The sequence below is a fragment of the Macrobrachium nipponense genome, chromosome 45, assembly GCF_015104395.2.
Source record: "Macrobrachium nipponense isolate FS-2020 chromosome 45, ASM1510439v2, whole genome shotgun sequence".
NCBI classification, from domain to species: domain Eukaryota; kingdom Metazoa; phylum Arthropoda; class Malacostraca; order Decapoda; family Palaemonidae; genus Macrobrachium; species Macrobrachium nipponense.
Genome location: NC_061105.1, coordinates 47,765,833 through 47,788,001, shown reverse-complemented (window position 1 = coordinate 47,788,001; position 22,169 = coordinate 47,765,833). Strand labels below are relative to the sequence as shown.

General features: G+C 38.1%; 2 long non-coding RNA genes across 2 annotated transcripts in view; one reads left to right on the top strand and one right to left on the bottom strand.

Moving 5' to 3' along the window:
• The window catches only part of LOC135214498 (uncharacterized), a 346,832-nt gene that overhangs the window by 17,940 nt on the left and 306,723 nt on the right, over window positions 1-22,169 (top strand). The window lies entirely within an intron of this gene.
• On the bottom strand, window positions 77-19,802 carry LOC135214496 (uncharacterized). Its single transcript, XR_010314379.1, has 4 exons — window positions 19,694-19,802; window positions 13,739-13,774; window positions 5,110-5,145; window positions 77-186 (listed from the first exon to the last, which is right to left on the bottom strand). It is a non-coding gene; the product is annotated as an uncharacterized LOC135214496 (long non-coding RNA).

The following is a 22,169-nucleotide window of genomic DNA, read 5'->3' as shown; positions in this document are numbered from 1 at the left end:
CGTGAAAAAAAATAAAAATTAAAAGGCGTCCAGAAAAAGGAAACCCTTCAATAACAGCCCTGGATTACCAGCTTCTTATTTAGTTTCACTTGACTTAACAGCGATCCTCTTGCCTCCCCGACTTAACAGCGATCCTCTTGCCTCCCCGTTCTCTTCTCGCCTCTCCTAAATTACTCTCGAGCGTGTCTGTAAAATAAGAGCAATGAGAATTACAACAACATGCCTCATAGGGAAACTACAAAACATTTAGGACCAAACTAATATCGACTGTTAAGAACTCAATGATATGGACTTAAGAATTCAATCATTAATATCGATTAAGAGCTAAAGAATTCAATCAATGTCGATTAAGAAGAATTCAATCATTAATATCGATTAAAAGCTAAAGAATTTAATCAATGTTGATTAAAACTATCATAATTGTATATCTTATCTTTTCGATACCTTAAGGCCTGTCCACACGATCGGGCCTGATCGGCGGACTTCCCCCTCTAACGGGCACACTTGACGGGCAAACCGTCAAATTGCCCGATGGGTCTTGTAGCAAAATCACCATGGTGGTGCCCGATGGCTTGAGCTTCGACCCTGGCAGACGTACGTGAACCATATACATTTCTTTTACTGAGCCATTCTTTGCACCATATTCTTTTCTTTTTCATCACACACAAAGCAATTATCATGCTACACTATCTTCTTCTTTGCGGTAGGCACCATGTTTATCATACCGCACTGAACACACTACTGGCATCGTCGGGCACGCCCACCCCTCCATCGCCTCACCCGTGTGGACAACATTCACGGTTAACTCCGCCAAAATTTGCCCGTCAACCCTGGAGCACGCCGATCAGGCCCGGTCGTGTGGACAGGCCTTTACTTTTAAAATTCAGCTCACTCTCATAAGTTATGAAAATCTTCAGTTGTCAAGTTTGAAAATCTAAGCTTAGTCTCAAGTTGTGAAACTGTTACAAAGTAGATTGTGAAACGACAGTTTATAAATGATCTGAATTAGTTTGCAATTACTAAATACGTACGAAATGGCAAGTTTATAAAATAAGAAAAATTAAGATTATAATGAAAACTTAGTTGCTGTAAGAGATTGTTTTACCCTGGTTTAGTAAAAATATAGGTGCAAAATTACTAAATACCCTAGTTTAGTAAAAAAATTTGCGCATCAATTACAGATATTTTTTTTTTTTTTTTTTTTTTTTTTTTATCATCCACTAAATTCTGTACCTCAGATCGAAGGATATTTTATAACGAGGGAATGGAAGTTGATGGTAGCAACAGTTACCGCTATATTCTAGGTGGTTTTATTTTACATATTCAAAAACTAAATATTTATTCAAAAAAGAAAAATTAAACAGAGCTCAAAGCATGCGATATGTAAAGTAATATTTAGAAAAATAATCAAAAGTTCTCTACAATTATTCAATGAGTGGCAGCTTTTCAAGGCAATTTTAATTATTATTTAACCTGCGCGTACTTCTTCGTTACTAACTACCAATCTTTACTGGTAAATGTTTAGTGATTACAACACTTACGAAACCATACTTAGATATTTTATAGATAATGACTAGTCGAGTTATTTCTAAAAGAGGAGGTGCGATATTCGGAAAAGCACAGCGTGAGCGTTTTGCGCAAAAAAAAATAAAAATAAAAATAAAATAAAATAAAATAAAATAAATAAATAAATATAGATAAATTATAAATAAAATAAAAATAATAAATAAAATAAAAATAAAAAGAATACGTACGAGAAAGAAGAAAGACGAGTTCTTAATAGTAGGAAAAGATGGAGAGCAAAATTCCTAAACAGAGGAGAGCAGCTGTACCTAAATCCCATTCGGAAAAAGATGGGGAATGTGCAGAAACATTTGGTTTTCATACCTAAAATAGAAAAAAAATGAAAAATTGGAGAGAGAGAGAAACATCAGTCCCTAGCATTTTAAATACGAGGGGATATTAGGTAATAGCCAACACTAATACCTGATAGGTAAGTTCTTAAGTTTGCGTGCGTTCTATTTATAGTAAAGCAATTGCTATAGTACAAGGCTTTTCATGGTCAGAAAGTGATGCATTACCATATGTAATATATCCAAAAGTGTGAAAACATACAAAATAATGTACATCCGTGTAGTGTTTTAGGTAAGTACAGCAAAAACGAGAAACTATTTAGGCCAATCTTCAATGGATAAGACAGGCATGCATGTCCACTAACCACGAATTGTAGGAGTCTGATTTTTCAAAAGGTCTTGGCAAATATTTAGGTATTGTAAAAAAAAAACTAAACTAACTTCGTAATTATTACAAATTTAGAAGTGTGATTTTGTATCATTTAACGGTATCTGTACGTATCCTGTAATTATAAAATACATATTGATCTGGTTTGATTAAATTTCATCATAGTCTACTCTACTGGTTTAGACCACTGAAAACAAACATCACAAAATCTTAGTACTCGACACCTGAATAATTGTAACAAATAAAAAAAATATACTATGTCTTTAAAAAATACTACTAGCACTAAAATGAAACATTTTTCAGGACCATTTACGAAAATCAATGCAAAATGAAGGTCGTCTGGTAGACAGCCGTTACAAATCGAGTTATATAAGAAAGAAAACCAACAGAAAACCTGAGAGAGAGAGAGAGAGAGAGAGAGAGAGAGAGAGAGAGTGGGGAAGGGCTGGAAAATAAGGTGTTATCAATAAAATTTATTCAAGCATGAAACCCAAGTAGTATACGTCAATACCTATTCGATATCTCTTGAACTCTGCAAAAATGTAACCTATTAAAAATTAAAATTGAACGTAAACCTCTTCAGAAGTGCTTACAAATAAAACATCAGTTTACCACCAACTCATTCAAGATTTTTCCCGAATTTGGAACTTAAAACTATTAACTAAAAGATTAAGATGAAAAGCTATTCCTACAACAAAATGTTCTGCTTCTTGTTACTAATTCCTCTAACCACATTTAGGTCTTGAATCTTTCAACCACATTTAGGTTTCAATCTTTCAGCAGATTTCAGGATCTTATGCATACAACTACGTAGCTTGAAAATTCAGGTTGAGGGAAATTCTCTCTCTCTCTCTCTCTCTCTTCTCTCTCTCTCTCTCTCTCTCTCTCTCTCTCACACACTGTAATGTATAGCTTATTATACGTCGATAAACAAAAATAAGACTGGCAAGAATCCAAATTTACAGAAGCACTAAACAACCTTCGATGCCAACTGCCTTTGGATACTCGTCTCAGGGACAATGGATCTGCATCCAAGAACATTCAGAATGGCGTATAGGGTTCTACACTTAGGTACCATATGAAAAATTTGCTTATCCGGATATTGAGGTATCACAATACACAAAACTTTCATAATGAAATTGAGGCTTGTTTTGGGCTCGAAAAAGAGGCAGGAAAGTTTAAAGTAAATTCAACTCAAAATTCCTTCAAGGTTGAGACAATTGCCAGGGATGAGTTGTTGAGTCACCATCATCTAGAGACCTTGACATATAACGCGGCCTAGGATATACCTTCTTACAAAATGAGAGAGAGAGAATGTGGGGAGGGATGTATAGAAAAAATTGCAGAAACTAAGGTATGCAAGTTTTAGCCTTTACTTATTTCTTAGGTTTAAAAAAAAGAAATCACTGACAAATTTAGAGGAAAAAATGTATGAAAGTATATTGTGTATATGCGGCCTATATCGAAACTGCAAAATACAAATACTTCAACTACCTTTTGCGCATTCCTAAACATACGAATGCAGCAAAAGACTCTAGACATGGAAATATATCTTTATTTCCGTTGCTTATTTAGGTTTGTGACTGATCTACTTATGTAACAAAACACCACAGCCGGCGAGTTAATCTGCTGAAACTACATATCACTAACGCATGGACTCTAAAGTGGACATGGAAAATAATTTAGTAAAACCTGCTACAACACGTACTAATTCCTACAAGTTAAGCTTCTTCACACGTTTCGAGCTATTGAGTACTGACGCACCTCGAATTTTCTAAGCTTATTTTCCAGTTATTTTTCCCAGCTATCTATTTGCTTCTTCCCTAATAGTGCGATAATCAAATTTCCAAAATTATACGTATGCATATTATGCACTAATATATGCAGGCAATGTAACTCAAGCTTAAAAAGAGATTGAGGTTTCTACCATGTTTCAGTACAAGACAGGTATTACTGGGTGTCTTCACTGATATTTTTAACCTTTCGATGCTTCTTTGTGGTCACGCTAACGTCCCTTCCAACGTCTGATCGAGATAGAGTTTAACAGAGTGTAATTGCACATAAGCTCAATAATGTATCAAAATTACAAGGACTATAAAATCTGTACCCGAAAATCCTCAAGGATGCTTTTATTAATAGGCTAATCCAAGTGGATGCCTAAACTTTTCATAACTGGGAAACTAATACGGCGCCTCTGGGAAGTTTGCGATATTGTTTTCTGTGATGCTTTTTTAAAAATAAAAAAAATTACGTTGAGACTTCAGGAGACCGACAAGACCAGAAAAGCTACAAATTTCCTTAAACACACTCCATCCTATGAAGAAATTTACGAAAAAACAATATCTATCCTTGACAACTTTTGTTTTACATGACGCTATTTATAACTTATTTTACGAAGGCGGGGGAGGAGAACACCGGAATTATCAGGTCGAGCAGTAGTTTTAAGTATTTGACATTCTACAAAATATTTCCATGTTTTACTTCTAAAGTTTCTGTCTTCTGGAAACTGTGGGATAGCCTGGAATCAGTTAGTATTTGATTCTATTTTAACCCAAATTTAGGAGCCCTGCTGAATTAAACCAAACATTGAAAAATTCGGAGAAATTGGACGCTGTCAATATCATCCTAGTAAATAAACGATACACATAGCAGCAGCAGCAGCAGTACAAAAGGTATTTAACAATTCACCGAAGTACGATCCGATAACAGGCAATATTTGCGGTATAAAAAGGATATAAGGAAGCTTGTCTGTAATTACTAAACTAAAATTCTGTTACTATTCCCAAATTAAAGATTGCAAGAGAAAAAGAATGGCAGAATTTATGAGACTAGATAGAAAGAATAAATAAAAACAAATGGAACACTCACCAGCATCTCACTCGGGTACGAAAGTGTCCTTGGAACCTGTAGAACAAGAAAGTCAAAATGAGTAAGATATGTGATATGAAGTTTTCATAATAAAACTAATATTGTAATACTTACCTGAACACCTGAATTAGCCCTGGTCACTGACCAGCCCGAACTATATCCCCACATATTTACCCACTAAGTGGGTAATTTTAACTGTCAGCGTTACCAACGCTGCAGGTAAAATCTAGTCAAATGAGTTACCTGTGTTACCATTGGCAACGCTGCCGCCAATACCGGCCACCAGTGGCCTTCCTCCTCAATTGAATCATTCACTATCAAATTGAAGTGGGGAGGAGGGTGGGAATCATTCAGGTGTTCAGGTAAGTATTACAATATTAGTTTTATTATGAAAACTTCATATTGCAATACACAACATTTACTCGGAGGTGGGGTCAATCTCATTCAGCCCGACCTGTCCACAGAACATACGCAGGTAACTCATAAGCAACCTAGCATGTATAAAAGCATGTATCCTCACCTAGTTATCTAACTCGGAGGTGAGGATGTTTGCAAAGAAAGTGTATTTCAACATCAGTGTTGAGTCTAAGGAACTGTCTAAGTCAGAAGTACCTCCCATGTGATAAGCTATACTTCTTATTCATGGAGGTAAAAACAAATCTCCTCACCTAGTTGTCCAGCTCAGTAGGTGAGGATGTTTGCAAAGAAAGTACTTCAACGTCAGTGTTGAGTCTAAGGTACTATCTGAGTCAGAAGTACCTCCCATGTGATAAGCTATACTTCTTATTCATGGAGGCAAAAACAAAAACAAAAATCTCCTCACCTGGTTGTCCAGCTCAATAAGTGAGGATGCTTGCATAGGAAGTACCATACCGTTGGTGTCGAGTCCTAGGTACCGCCTGAGTCTGAAGAACCTCCCATGTATTCTATACCTCTCATGTATGGAGGGGAAATGGTGAACCTCCCATGTGGCTATGTAGCCTCTCATGTATGGAGGAGAAGTTGAGTGTGCAGGACCTTCAGTTCTCTACTGCTCACTGATGTAGATGACTTGTGCTGAAGAAGTAGTAGTTATTCCAACATGACCATCGGGATCTGCCTAACCTCAAGGGCCTAAGGGACAATACACTCTGTCTAAGATTGACCAACACTAGAGTTCATTAGACTATCACTGCCTTCCTAAACTTCTAACACCATAAAGTTCATTTAGACTATCACTGCCTCCCTAAACTTCTATCACCCTGAAGTTCATTTAGACTATCACTGCTTCCCTAAACTTCTAACACCCTAACTCTACCAAGCAAACTATAAAACTCAGTTACCGCAACGACAGGACCCCGAGAGTAACCTCTCTGAGGAAACTGAAATTCCTTAAGGTACGGTGTTGTGAAAAACCACAACTACTCTCAAAAAACCACCTACCCAAGCGCCGACAGCGAAACATTCCTCTGGAAGCCAAAGGGTACCCCTCCGCATACTTGCGCCCTTGGATTGAATAAGAACCAATTCTTATGAGTGTCCGGATAGCGCTGAGGCAATGATTTAACAATAGTCCCTCCTCTCCTTGCCAAGAACATAGCATAACCCTCAGAAATGTTAGTCTGGTATGCAAACCCCCTCGAAACCAAAGTGAAGAGGTTATCAAACAGTCCAGGCTCAGAGAAACACCCATCAACTCTCACCACATCCACACAGAGTGGCTGTGAAAGGTGTCCTCCAAATACGAGCCTCATGATACTTAACCCTTACCACACGAATCAATGAAGGAACACAATATAGAAAAACCTGAACTGACTCGTAAACCAGAAGTCGGACTCCGGCAGAGGACCTCCTACCTCATACAGAAAAATGATGCTAGCTTAAGTCCTTCCCCAAAAACTGCCCGACTCGCCGAAACCAGACTACCCTACTTGATGTTTGAGAGACTGCTGGCTTGGTTGAATACAACGTATCAAACATTACTTGAATAACTGAGATCCCTCCGGAGCCTGGAATGCGGAAAGAGAGAATGGACAAAGTCCACAATCAGTTATACTCGCTTCCTTCGCCGGAGAAACAAAAACCCACAACTAGCAAACGAGTCTCAATTCAAAAGTATCTATGCTCTGTCAGATCTGTTCGGACACACCGGAACAGGAAAAAAAAAAGGAGAAAAGCCGAACCCCGACAAGAGCAGCACCCAAGAACCCGGAACCTACTACGCCTGGCTGCTCGATACCAAACGACATACAAGATCCCATCATATCTGAGCCTACCGATCCGATTGCGCAACGATATACCAACAAGATGATAAACTCCTGTGCAAGTCGTACTCGACTGCGCAACCCGCACTCCCCCCAGACATCATGATGTAGCCCGTGCTGTCCGACCGCTGTCCACCCACTCACAAGAGCGAACTGTCTGTCACCAGTTCCGCAAAACCTGTAAGAGTTAGTCACTCGACTGCGCATACCCTCACTATCCAGTGACGAAAACGTTACACCTGAACCGAATATACCTTGGGCTTGGCGATGAACGCCCACCCATGCAAGTCACTCCCATACTGTTGCGCCAAACGTGTATCAACCAAGACGATGACCTAACCTTGAACCAGTCTCACTTAACTGTGAAACTCCGCACTCACCAGTGACAATGACAAGAGACCGGGACGACAATAGGCGAGCCACACACCTAAGAGCGAAGAGGTCGCAAAACACGATCCAACTAATCCCCGTTACCAATACTAAACCTAGACTGGAGTCCGGAGCAAGTGAGGGAAAGAAGTACCCCAAATAGACACGGAATCAAAGTCGAGAGAAAAGTCACTACGAGTAACCCACAGGAACACCTAGCGCCGACATTGTGCAGGTGGAGAACCAACTGTGCGGTACAGTGCTTTAATAACGGGTTACGAACTGCGGAACCAATGGGAGCCGCAGAAGGAATTACCAGCTACCCTAAGAAAGGGGGCCGAGGGCACAAAAGGTGCTAATTACGATGCAGACAACTGCGAACGGCCGTAGCCCCCCCAGCAATTACCGCGGTAAGCACGTTACGTCTCACACTCCTAAGGTATATAAATGGGAACGAAGGAAGATTACTAACTACCCTAAGAAAGGAGTGGGTGGTGACAACCGGTATCGATACAGTCAACGATGGCGCAGGTGAATCTCCAACTGCCGTAGCCTCCTCAAGAACTACGGAGGACACATTACGTCTCAAAACAAGTAAGGATGAAAATACGGAGTTGCGGAACCGCCTTGAAGCATCAACATCAGCAGCCTGAGAACTACAGGACCCGTGGAAGGTGCTACGAAGGCAACCCCTCCAAATTATTTCCTTTAACCCGGAGAGAGAGAGAGAGAGAGAGAGAGAGAGAGAGAGAGAGAGAGAGAGAGAGATTGAAATCATCTCCAAATTTCAGGTTGAAACAATGAAACTGGCTCTACTGTGATATTGGTAAATAAAAAAAACAGGATGAGCGAGAAGACTCCGAAGCGACATCCGAAGAATGAGCAGCTGAAGAAGGTTGTGTAGAGACATTATAAGTTTTAACAGAAAAACTGGGCGAGAGAAAACTAGACCGACTCTGTTCCCCATGATAATCTGAGAAACATTAGAAAATCAGGAAATTATTCAAGACGTGGTCGTGAATACAGTCCGTATCGAAGCTACCGTAGTTGACTTGCGTTAATTCGGTTTTACGATGGGGTTAGTATTTAAAATCGGAACTACATTGCAAATAAGTCTTCCTATATCTCTCGCGCAGCTGGCGTAGCCAGCATCGTGCATCAGACAGCGAGATTGTAAGGTTTAAAATAGAATTTAGGCCAAAGGACGAATATTGGGAACTATGAGGTCATTCAGCGCTGAAGGGAAATTGACGGAAAAAAGTTTGAAAAGGTGTAACAGGAAGAAAAACCTCTGTTGCACAATGAGTCAATTGTTAGGAGAGGGTGGAAAAACAGCATGAGTAGAGAAAAAAAAATGAAATCAGAGAGAGAGAGAGAGAGAGAAGAGGAGAGAGAGATAGAGAGAGAGATTTCATAAATTTGAACCCTCTTCCAAGTTAAAAGGTATTAATGATAATATACACGGTATAACTGCGTACAGCTATGAACAACCGAACGAGAACTTGTTGCTAATACGATCGAATCCTATAGCAACATCACTTTATTGTATTGATCGGCGTGCGAAAGTAATCGAATCCGATAACAACGTCTGTTTATTGTATTACGTGTATCAGCAACCTAGATAGAGGTCCTAAGCTTTTGTATGAATTCAAACGCAGCCGTGGTAAAAGAAATTAATAGCATGAAAGAGCTCGTTTACTGTTGTTTCACACCGATAAAGATTAATCAAGTGTAAGGTTCGTAATACCTATGAATAAGAGTGAAAAACGAACGGAATCGCTAAATTTACGCGTCTAAGCTGAGGGGAAAAACTAGCTTCCAATGAGACGTATTAGTCAAATTTTGGCATTAAATTACATCGTAAGACGAACAGCATGACTTTGTTTCAGAAGTATCCAGATACTCATTATGGTAACTAGGAACAAAACATTAGCCAAGACCAAGTGATATGGTTGAATCTGGAGCCAAGGAAATAGACTAGCCGGCATCATTGTCTGTCTAAGCCACGCCTCCTTACAACATTGCTGTTTTGACAAGCTTGTGTAATTGTAATTTAATTGAAAAGTAATAAATTACATATTTCAATTTAATTGAAAATTAATAAATTACATTTTAAGGTAATTAAATTAACTAAGCCAAAATTAATTTCAGTTGTCACTGTAATTTGATAATACAACTGGTAATTCTTTTGTAACTGTAATTGACATAAGCACAATGTAATTACTGACGGCCATTGTCTGTTAAACATATGAAGACGTCATACAAGAATTCCTTATAGTATCTGACATCTAATTATATGCCACAAGATACCAGTATTGACTACGTTATATGTCCAACATAGTTGAAAACAAGTTTCCTTCAAGAAAACACGTCTCCTTCAAGACGACAAACCTGAATAGTTGTTACGTTAGTTACGCTAGCCAATCAGGACAAGAATGAGTTGGATCCGGCGACGCAAACCCGTATTCGCCATCAGCTGATTCCAGAGCGTGAATGACTGCCGAATTAGTATTTATACTACGCTAATATGATGATACATACCTACAATACAATTAATGCTTTAGTCGGACAGAATCTGATCTTCATTCTGTTCGAATACATTCATATTGAATTATACTAAGATCGGATTCTCGTTCGTTTCAATTACACCTGTACTGAATTATCCGTAGTCAGAATGCCTGAGCCTAAAGCGTTAGCCACTATAAAAATCACTCTAATGTTATGTAGTACAGCGAATACTTTTGGCTAGGCTAGGATACTGTACATTCATACGATACATCATCGTGAACACTAGGCTAGTTAATTTTATTCGATTTCTCTACATAACGAATTATCGTACATCGATATGCGTTGAACAGAGAATTAGTTGATATTAAAAATTACGCTATCGTATAAGTAGAGGAAAGTAACCTTAAAGACGAAGGATAAGTATTCAACCCTTCAGAATCCGACAGACCCGAAACCAGATCTGAACGGCCAACAATGGCCTAAAAGATTCTGACGCAAGGAACTCGAAGCAAGAAACATCCAAGAGGCTCTAAGGATACGGTCCCTCTATAAACTACTACTTATAATAGAAAACCGACCGGAAGAAGCCTGCACTTCTCTTCCTAAACACTATTTAGCCTATTATCCCTACTCGTCTGTATCTGACCTAAATTTTCATCATCCTGAGAACTTACAAATCGAGGGGAGGGGAAATCTGCTGCCAACACTGCCTGCTCCGCGCCGGGGGGCCCGGCAGAACCTACCCACTCGGAGGCTTGCGGTTCTCCATTACCCCCAGCACCCGTTAGGGCTGGTTCTGGAACAGGCAGGGGGGCTGAAAAAGAACGATTAGAATTCACTATACTACTAGTACCACTATCTCTATTTTGGTTAAATTATTCGTCAGACTAGAAATATGCTTAACATACTAGATGATGACCTGTCCACTAATTCTGGAATAACTAACTAATGTTTCGTTGTCTCCTGACCAAGACAAACATCTCCGACTAGTATTGCACTAAACCTTCCTACACGAAATACCGAAAAAGAACGTCGATCATGAATGCGGGTACTCATCCTACGCTTGAAGGGCGTGCAGAGCCGATGAGCACCAACATATCCAGCAGTAGAAGGCTTGATCGTCGAACTGTAGATGAAGTAGAAGCAGAGGCGTTTGCAGTCGGCGACAACGTTATTTTAGGGCCGATGAGCACCAATATATCCAGTAGTAGAAGGCTCGATCGTCGAGGCGTTTGTAGAAGGCGATGACGTTTATTTCCTAACTTATCCTCAGCGAGTACAAAGTAGCTATCCAAAGTGAAACGGGAAAATTCGTTGTTTGTAACCAAGATGCGAAAACTCTTTGAGTGGGGTCGGGCTCAATAACCAAAAGTTCGCCTGATGTGGTACTGATCCGCACAGCAAGGCGAACAAAAAACAATTGAGGAGGAAGGCCACTGGTGGCCGGTATTTGCGGCAGCGTTGCCAATGGTAACACAGGTAACTCATTTGATTAGATTTTACCTGCAGCGTTGGTAACGCTGACAGTTAAAATTACCCACTTAGTGGGTAAATATGTGGGGATATAGTTCGGGCTAGTCAGTGACCAGGGCTAATTCAGGTGTTCAGGGAGTGTATTGCAATATGAAACATTTTTCAGGACCATTTACGAAAATCAATGCAAAGTGAAGGTCGTCTGGTAGAGCTGTTACAAATCGAGTTTCAAATCGAGTTATATAAGAAAGAAGACCAACAGAAAACGAGAGAGAGAGAGAGAGAGAGAGAGAAGAGAGAGAGAGAGAGAGAGAGAGAGAGAGAGAGAGAGACCTTAGTTCGATCATTTTCCATGCATTTTTCTCTTTTGTAAGACCTTTTTTCCACTTTCTGATTTTCTGGAACAAGATCCTTCTGTCTCTTGGTATGCAGAGAGAGAGAGAGAGAGAGAGAGAGAGAGAGAGAGAGAGAGAGAGAGAGAGAGAGAGAGATTGGGGGGGGGGGGGGGGGGTTGTATAGAAAAAATTGCAGAAACTAAGGTATGCAAGTTTTAGCCTTTAATTATTTCTTAGGTTTAAAAAAAGAAACCACCGACAAATTTAGAGGAAAAAATTTATGCAAGTATATTGTTTATAATGCGGCCTATATCGAAACTGCAAAATACAAATACTTCAACTACCTTTTGCGCATTCCTAAACATACGAATGCAGCAAAAGACTCTAGACATGGAAATATATCTTTATTTCCGTTGCTTATTTAGGTTTGTGACTGATCTACTTATGTAACAAAACACCACAGCGGCGAGTTAATCTGCTGAAAAGTACTATATATCACTAAAGCATGGACTTTAAAAGTGGACATGCAAAATAATTTAGTAAAAACTGTTACAACACGTACTAATTCCTACAAGTTAAGCTTCTTCACACGTTTCGAGCTATTGAGTACTGACGCACCTCGAATTTTCTAAGCTTATTTTCCAGTTATTTTTCCCAGCTATCTACTTGCTTCTTCCTTAATAGTGCGATAATCAAATTTCCAAAACTATACGTATGCATATTATGTACTAATATATGCAGGCAATGTCACCCAGAGTATGAGCGCATTTAATTTAATGAATTATTGATAACTCAGGCTTAAAAGAGATTGAGGTTTCCACCATGTTTCAGTACAAGACAGGTATTACTGGGTGTCTTCACTGATATTTTTAACCTTTCGATGCTTCTTTGTGGTCACGCTAACGTCCCTTCCAACGTCTGATCGAGATAAGAGTTTGACCGAATGTAATTGCACATATAATGTATCAAAATTACAAGGACTATAAAATCTGTACCCGAAAATCCTCAAGGATGCTTTTATTAATAGGCCAATCCAAGTGGATGCCTAAACTTTTCATCACTGGGGAACTAATACGGCGCCTCTGGGAAGTTTGCGATATTGTTTTCTGTGATGCTTTTTTAAAAATAAAAATTACTTTGAGACTTCAGGAGACAGACAAGACTAGAAAAGCTACAAATTTCCTTAAACACACTCCATCCTATAAGGAAATTTACCAAAAACAATATCCATCCTTCACAACTTTTGTTTGAAATGACGCTATTTATAACTTATTTTACGAAGGCAGGGGGAGGAGAAAACCGGAATTATCAGGTCGAGCGGTAGTTGAATTTAATTGACATTATGCAAAATATTTCCATGTTTTAAATCTAAAGTTTCTGTCTTCGGGAAACTGTAGGATAGCCTGGAATCAGTTAGTATTTGATTCTATTTTAACCCAAATTTAGGAGCCCTGCTGAATTAAACCAAACATTAAAAATTCGGAGAAATTGGACGCTGTCACTAGCAGCAGCAGCACAAAAGGTATTTAACAATTCACCGATAACAGGAAATATTTGCGGTATAAAAAGGATATAAGGAATCTTGTCTGTCATTACTAAAATTCTGTTACTATTCCCAAATTAAAGATTGCAATAGAAATAGAACGTCAGAATTTATGACACTAGATATAAAGAATAATTAAAAACAAATGGAACACTCACCAGCATCTCACTCGGGTACGAAAGTGTCCTTGGTACCTGTAGAACAAGAAAGTCAAAATGAGTAAGATATGTGATAAGAATTTTTACGTTGTTCTGTTCCCATTCCGTCATACATTACAACAAAATCAACAACCACAGAACAGGAATGGGGATCATTACATTTCTCTATTGAGTAAATTTTGAAATACTAAACATTTTTGTCAAAACAATGAGGCGATCCTGTTGTACATAAGAGTACATCAAGCTACAGAGTACTACAAATATCTTTATCCTTAACCTTACGCAGAATATAATGCTACTACCATCCATCAGCCACATGTACAAAATACTGTACTAAACTCTTTAAGGAACAAATTAATTAATTAATGTCGACCATCGTCAAATTTAAACTAGCAATAAGACAGGAAAGCTAATGCCCTTCTGTATACAGACGAAATAAAATTACGACGGTATGGGCATTAAGGCATTGTAGGAACATACCAAATATATATCAGGTTACTCAGCCAAGAAATTCTGTACACTCATGCCACTTTCGAGCCCAGATAACAGAATAACTTTTTTACAGGAATAATTAAAGGCTTTGCCAAACTTTGCAGGAACCTAAGTGTTGGTTCGAAAGGGCAAGAGTCATGAGAACGTAACTAGGGAATTAAAATAAACTGTCCATTAAGAGTTCACAAGCAATAAAAGTTCATGAAACAAAGGAAAAAAGGAAAATCAAGAGCTAATGAGCTGATACTACAGGCCATTACAAAGCAAAATAAACTTGAGCTTCTGCATGGAGTTAAAACAAGGCAATAAGTCTCACAAAAACGCAAGTCGAGACTGCAAAAGTTCTTACCACCCTCAGAGAGAATGTACTGTACCACCTATGATTGATGTCAAAACCTGGTGATGTTTTCGCAAAGAGAAGTATATACCAGAGCCGCCTAAGTGCTTCAGGTGTCAAGATGTACGGCCACCACAAAGACAGCGGCAAGGCAAAGTTAGTGCTTGTGGTTACAGCAGTAACTATGCCATGCCTCCCAAATTTAAGAATAGTGAACGTCCCGATTTTCAGAAGATCGCATTTCCTAGGAGATAATACATTACAGACTACAAAAACAACCCCAACACCCAAAGACCTCATTTATCCTTAATTCAACCACTGGCACCTGCACAACCAAATGAAGCTCCAGTCATACCTCATGAAACTGCACAATGTACGGCGTCTTCACCACCGTTGAGGGTGAATCTAGATACAAAATTCCTCCTTCCTGATTTGTTAAGGAAACCCTATCCAAGCCTCAGAAGGTTAATCAGGTCGCAAGAGAGAACATTTACTATCCAATGCACGCTTCATTTGGGGAAAGTCTTACGACACTCAAAACGCAGGTTATCAACATTAGACTTAAGTTTCTCCACAAATGGTTTTTTCCTGTCCTTTCTAGTCTTGTATAAAGCCAAGCACTATTAATTAATGTATTGCTTTGGAGATTTGGTCCTAAGATTTCTTTCCCCATAAATACTGACTTGTATTTTGATCTATCATCTTTTTTATTTGCCTTCCAGGTCATCTCTTGCTTATTAGGACTTACTGCCGTAAACTTCCCGAGAACAATTCTCCTCAAGACAAGAGGATGTGAACAGAGACTTGAAGACAAATATATGTTAAAACATTGAAACAAAACGAGATATGCACAGGAAATCTACTCCTTACAAGCAAATAAAAAAAAATTACTTTTAACAAACAATCAGTACTGAAATACAAGGGCTGGACTTGCACCCATTAATACTAAAAATTCACATTCAATCCACTAATACTTCAGGAAATTAAACAAAATTTCAGATATCGATATCATGAAAAGCAGAGAAAAACTAAACACATTGTCTGCAAGTGATTTGAATCACTAACAATACTAATTTCAAAACCCTTCAGACTGCCTCTCTCTTCCAGGCAATCAAAACTAATAATTCTTTGGCTACTTCGTGAAACACTTATCAGTGACTAAACTTATTACACTAAGCAAGCATCGGACGACAGTTTATTAGCAAAGTACCATTGCACTCCTTAACCGAGATCAGTAACCTTATGGAATTACCTCCATATTCAACTAAGTTCCCATTAGTTAAAGAACAACAAAACGATACGGAATACTGTAGAACAGGAAGCCTCCGATTGTTACTGGCACCTATCAATAATAGAAAATCACCAACACCACACAACTGCTCACCGTTAATTAAAATGAGGACTGACTTTTACTATCCCGGAAACCTATGCACAAGCATTACTTGCCCTTGGAAAAAAAGTGAATTGGAAATGATAGTAGTATACAATCTTCCAGCTCATCACCTGCTCATGTGGCACATAAAAGTGAACTGAATCCGTCCATCTGTAACACCAAAACCACGGAGTTGACAAGGAAAAATGAAGTCACTACCATACAACTGAAATTCTCTAATGAAAACCGGTTTTCCCAGGCATACAAAAACCTTACTCCGCATTAATATTATGGACAACAAAAATGAAAATTCGACAAATCCCTCAAGAAATGAGAAAATATAGCTTGTCGCACCAAGTATGCAGGCCAGTTAATATTTTAAGTTTAAGAGCATAAAAAGAAATGCACGAAATACGCAACATAGAATAGACCACCAACTATCTAGATTCTAGACTCTAGGTACATAAGGTCAGACGACGCGCAGGCTACCTGGCTCGCAGAGAGAGAGAGAGAGAGAGAGAGAGAGAGAGAGAGAGAGAGAGTAGTAGTAGTAGTAGTAGTAGTAGTAGTAGTAGAGAGAGAGAGAGAGAGTAGTAGTAGTAGTAGAGAGAGAGAGAGAGTAGTAGTAGTAGTAGATAGTAGAAGAGAGAGAGAGAGAAAGTAGTAGTAGTAGTAGTAGAGAGAGAGAGAGAGAAAGTAGTAGTAGTAGTAGTAGTAGTAGTAGTAGTAGTAGTAGAGAGAGAGAAAGTAGTAGTAGTAGTAGTAGTAGTAGTAGTAGAGAGAGAGAGAAAGTAGTAGTAGTAGTAGTAGTAGTAGTAGTAGTAGTAGTAGTAGTATAGTAGTAGTAGAGAGAGAGAGAGAGGAGTAGTAGTATAGTAGTAGAGTAGTAGTAGTAGTAGAGAGAGTAGTAGTAGTAGTAGTAGTAGTAGTAGTAGTGGCAGTAGTAGTAGTAGCTTTGTTCTTGATAAAGGATTTGTACCAGTAATTTCTTAAAATAACACCTACAAAGTCTTTGCTTGACCCCAGGGCAATATCACCGACGGATTGACATGCATTAAAGTCCCAAAGATTGTATTTACTGTCTTTGTTGTACATCATAATTTCAAGTAGACGTTTCGATATACCTACAGTGCGACTCTGGACGCAATCTAGGAACAAATTTACAAGGCTTTTGTATAGTCTTGTGGTACAAGACTGTAACGCAATAATCATAACTGCGGTTTATAGTTGTTTTAACATAACAGATTTTTGCACTAATCAGAGATAAAACAAATTTAAACAGAACATGAAAATAACTTTATCAGCCGAGTTGGTGTCGATGAATACATCAAGCAAAGTCAAATCCTATAAAGGGCGTGAACTTGCGTTAGAAATTTGCATAACCAGCAACTTAGTTAAAAATATAAGACTTGGATCTATAATTTGAGAAAGCGAATACAGAAACCACTCCAGAGGATATGGCCAGTTTTTCAGCTGATCCAAATAATTCGAAGTCAATATCTGATGTAATTGAAAAAGCATCTTGGCAATTATATATAGGTGGCTACATTGTAAAAAAAAAATTCAGTGCGGTGTCCTCATTCATGTCAAAAGGCGACTGACAAAGTGATCAAAGTTTCTGGGTCAATAAAATGACAAGAGTCAACTCTATATATGCCGTCTGAAAATTTTCTCTCACAATTAAGCTTTATGAGAGATTTATTCAAAGCCATTCATGGGGAAAGTCTTAGGAAGGGAAACATTGGATAAAAATGCTTGCTTGTGAAATGAAATCAACAGGTGTTGAGGTCCCAAGCGAAGTAACTTCATCTTTTGAAGAAAAGTTTTTTTTTAGGATGAGGTACCTAAACAAGAAAAATGAGATGGATAACATTTAAATTTTGTGATAAAATATCTCACAAAATTTATCTTTTAAATTTGTTTTATGAATTATATGTTCCTAGTGATTAAAATTTTGGTGTTTTTAAGAACTATGTTTGACCACCTTTTTATGAAGAAACAATTGACATAAAGGAAACTGGCATCGGCATAGGAAATATGGCAACACTCGTTCTTGACGTCATTACAAGTCGGCAGACCCAAAGTGCATAATTTATCTACACTTACTGACGATACCACTTTAATCCCTAACCTCCTCCCGTCAATTTAAATTGCAGCAATTTTTAATAGTTGGTTCATGATCAATTAACCCAAGCACTAAATTTACTTACCTTCACGATAAATATATAAAAAAAAAATTATTGTATGAACGCGGATATTTATTGCAGTAGTTTCAAAGACTGAAACTACCCCTTGAAATCCTACAATTATGGAGGTCCAGTGGGTAACCGGGGTGTTTTGGAGGTGGGTAAACAAAACTAGCATAATACAACTGTGTATACTCGCTTTGAAACGTTCAATAACCTTTATTAAATTTCAGAATTTGAACTTTCAAAAATATCCTGGGCACATTCTAGTTCATCCCTGTATTTCCCTCCTGTGTGTTCCCATACAAAGCCAGGATTCACTGTGGTTCCCCATAATTAAGATAATAGGGGTCCGATATCTATCAATACTATTTTGACGAATTTGTTAGAAAAAAACACGACAAATATTGGTAGATCTAGGTAATAAATCCGCGTCGGGTATTGCTTTGGAAATGACAGTTTCCTATAGTATTTCGGTTGCTTATTAAGAATTTGCTGTTTTGGGAGGTTGGCTTTGATTAACCCCCAGGGGCTAGCACTCAACACTGCGAAATACACTAGACGTCCCAATCCCTAGTGGACGCCGTTTCTCGGGAACGTTCCTTGCAGTCCGTGTAGAGGTATTTCCTAGAATTACCAAAGTATTTCTGGAAAACTAATCCAAGGAACGAACTTTTCTTTTAAGGTATGCCTAATTTCAAAATCCCCACTTTAACGTTGAATTTTGAACAAAAGAATCTATCGGGTTTCAGCATTGATCAAGCACAGTACCCAGACTTTTAGATGCATGTAACAAAAGACTCTGAAAATACGCTAGCCACAGGCACAAGTCCGACTGAGAGGCCCACTATATATTGTGGAATGTACATTTGTCGAACCAAAGAACTTGAAAAATGACTGATCGGATAGCAATATTGTTACACAATGTTCATGGGAACATTGTGTAACAATACTTAAATCTTGTTAGTATTAAGCATATTCAAAGATCCATCGAAAATTAGTATTGGGTAAAACTACCTTTTGTTTATTTCGTGAACCAATTAACGAAAGGGCGAGTCCCATTAAATAAACGAGAATTAAGTTTGATTTAATTTACCATCAAATTAACCTCCGCAAAAGTTTCAGAAGACAATACTGGTCCCCATAGCAACTTGACATTCATTGTCACAATATCGCAAGTCTAGGGCCACCCATACAAGATTTCACTATCCCTCAAAAGGGAAAATTGTAATATAACTACTGGGCCCCTACCAAAGGTGGCCATATGCTACTATCCAGTCACAATCTAATACAAGGAAATAATTTACATTACTAATTTGAGATAAGATGCTGTTCAAAAGTCTTTATGCCGCTTTGGCCTTTCGATTACTCTTAACAGACATCTATCGCACCAGGTGCAATCACATTTGTGCCCTTAACTAACAACATTTCACTCAGCAGTCATCAGTGCATTTGGAATTGTATACATAAATAAATGCCTGCACTAATAAACCTTTAATCACGAAAATACCTCTCAATAGTAATCAAATAACCCGTCAATCACAATTGAGAAAACAAGGGCACACTACCTTCACAGCTGTAGAAATCTCCAGAACCTTCTTTACAGCGGACACCACAGCCACAAAGGCTTCACTACAGAGATTTCTGCGACGGTTTTCCAAAAGTCTTTGGGTTTTCCTCTTGGTCTATTTCAGTTTTTTCTTGACTTCCCTCATTGGTCAAGCCTCTGCGCTTCGGATGTCAGGAATGTACGCTAACCTCCCATTGGCTGAACTTTTTCATGAGATTTTCCATTCCTTACAGAGACCCTCAACGGTATTTTCAAATATACTTATCAATGAACATAAAGCAGAATAAAATTTTGGAAGAAATACAAGAGAAATAAAATATATATGGAAAAAAGCGGCGAAAATCTGAATTAACATCAAAGCAAACGAGCGAACAAGATGATCAAGTCGTGTCGGACAGAGAAACAAAATGTTATATGTTGAAAGGAAAAATAACGGGACTAACAAACTAAATCAATTACTTAGTAAGGAACGAATATTTCAAGCCGACCCTTAAATCTAATTATGTACAAAGCAGGGTTGGCAATGGTTAAATCAAACTGATTTAATCAAGTGATTAAATAATTGATTTTATTTCATTAAAAAATCATGATTTTATAATTTTGTACATTTTTTTATCTGAAAGCAACCAAATTGAAAAATATGGTTTGGAGGTTAATAAAATCTTAAGCATAACTGTGCTGCATCTATTTATTTTGATAAAAAAAATTTGCAAGTAGTACATAGTATTTTAGGCCAGAACTGGAAACCTAAAAGATAAATCAATAGAAATTCTGTCAAAATATATTTTGAGGTAAAAAAAGGATTGAAATAACATTTAAACAATTAAAAAAAAACACATAAATAAAAATCAAATAAATAAAAAATCAAATAAATCACTGAATTTTATATTTTTTTATTTAAAAAATTTTAAAAAATCACCAATCCTGGTACAAAGTTGTGTGTCAATTGTCATTTACTTAAAAGGCTTTGTGAAACTAGGTTGTCTATCCCTGGTGTCACCAAAACCTCACAATTCCAATTAGGGAGATGAATGGAAACCTGCAATATATTGCAAACAGCCTTTTAACCAACAATTTTTCAATCAACCTCAAAATCCCCTAAATAGCAAGTCTAGATTTTGGGTGGAGCCAATGGAACTTTCATTTAAACTGGGTAAAATGTGGTTTATTTGACAGCTAATTACGAATATGAAAGAAAATTTGCAATATAGCGCAGTTTGCTTCCAATAATGTTGCAAATAATGCACAACTCTCAAATATAACAAGGAGATGGCCAAAGGATTTCTTGTGGGGCAGGAGGGGCAAGGGCGGGGGTAGCGGGATGACGACTTTGCCTCTAAATTGGGTAAGGTCTATTTGGCAGCTAATCATGATTTTGAATAAGAATTGCACCATTTTGTAATTCGATTGCAAAACGAAAAATCTGCAAAAAGGCAAAAATTACCCAAATGGAGTTTCCGGAGGCCCAACAGAGCTTTCAGTCTATTTTCTCGCTTATCGGTGAACTGAATACAAAAAGGCACCTTACTGCAATTTCCTTGAAATACAGAAATGTTTCGGCAACACAAACCACAAAAATAGCCGGGATGTTGCCTTAGGATTTTTTGGGGTCAATTTGTCTTTTCCTCTAGACCGGATATATCGGAATATATTTTCATGGTTATCACGAATATGAATGCAAAATTTCAACAAAATTCAATCTGTTTGCAACAACCCAATATTCTAAACAATTCGTCAGCGTTAAAAAGAAAAAAAAAACAGTAAAGCTATGCACCACTAATTTTTGGAAGGGCCATCCGAACTTCTTCAAACTTGGCATAAAGCCACGAATCACTAAAATGAAATAAATTGGCAAATTATAGCAACAAACTTAAATTGTAGCAGTGTTGCCAAAGCAAGAATTGCCAAAATACCAAGTTAATAGCCATGGCGTTCTTGAGATAGCTCCTTCAAACCGGAATAAGAGGGAATATAAATTGAAAAAGGGGAAACTTAGTAATTTCGAGGACATCTCCAAGCAATGCAGGTATTGCCAAAACCAGACTTATTTGGGGTTTTGACTGATTTACGTTAATTACGCTCAAAAGCAAAGCATTGGAGCCCTCCTCTCTGCAGTCAGCGCTTACACAGTGAAGAGACGGAGTTGGAGAGGTTTTGCAGCAGGATGGGAGAATAAAAGGCTGAAAGGGGGTTGCAGCTGGGGGCCGAAGGGTCGCTGCAAGCAGCCTTCAGTAAGGCTTGCAGTGCACCACGGGGGGTCCACTACTCTGGATCGGGGATAAGACTCATCCGAAGGCAGAATTCCGAATATTTATCGAAAATTGTTTATTGACATTCCCGAACAGATTAATTAAGGTCCGACTAAACACAGCCTAACGTATAATTGCTCGAAAGATATTTCCAAGAGGGTCATACACCTTATTTTTAGGTCTTTTATTTTGTGACAACTTAGCTCAAAACTTCGCACGAGTCCC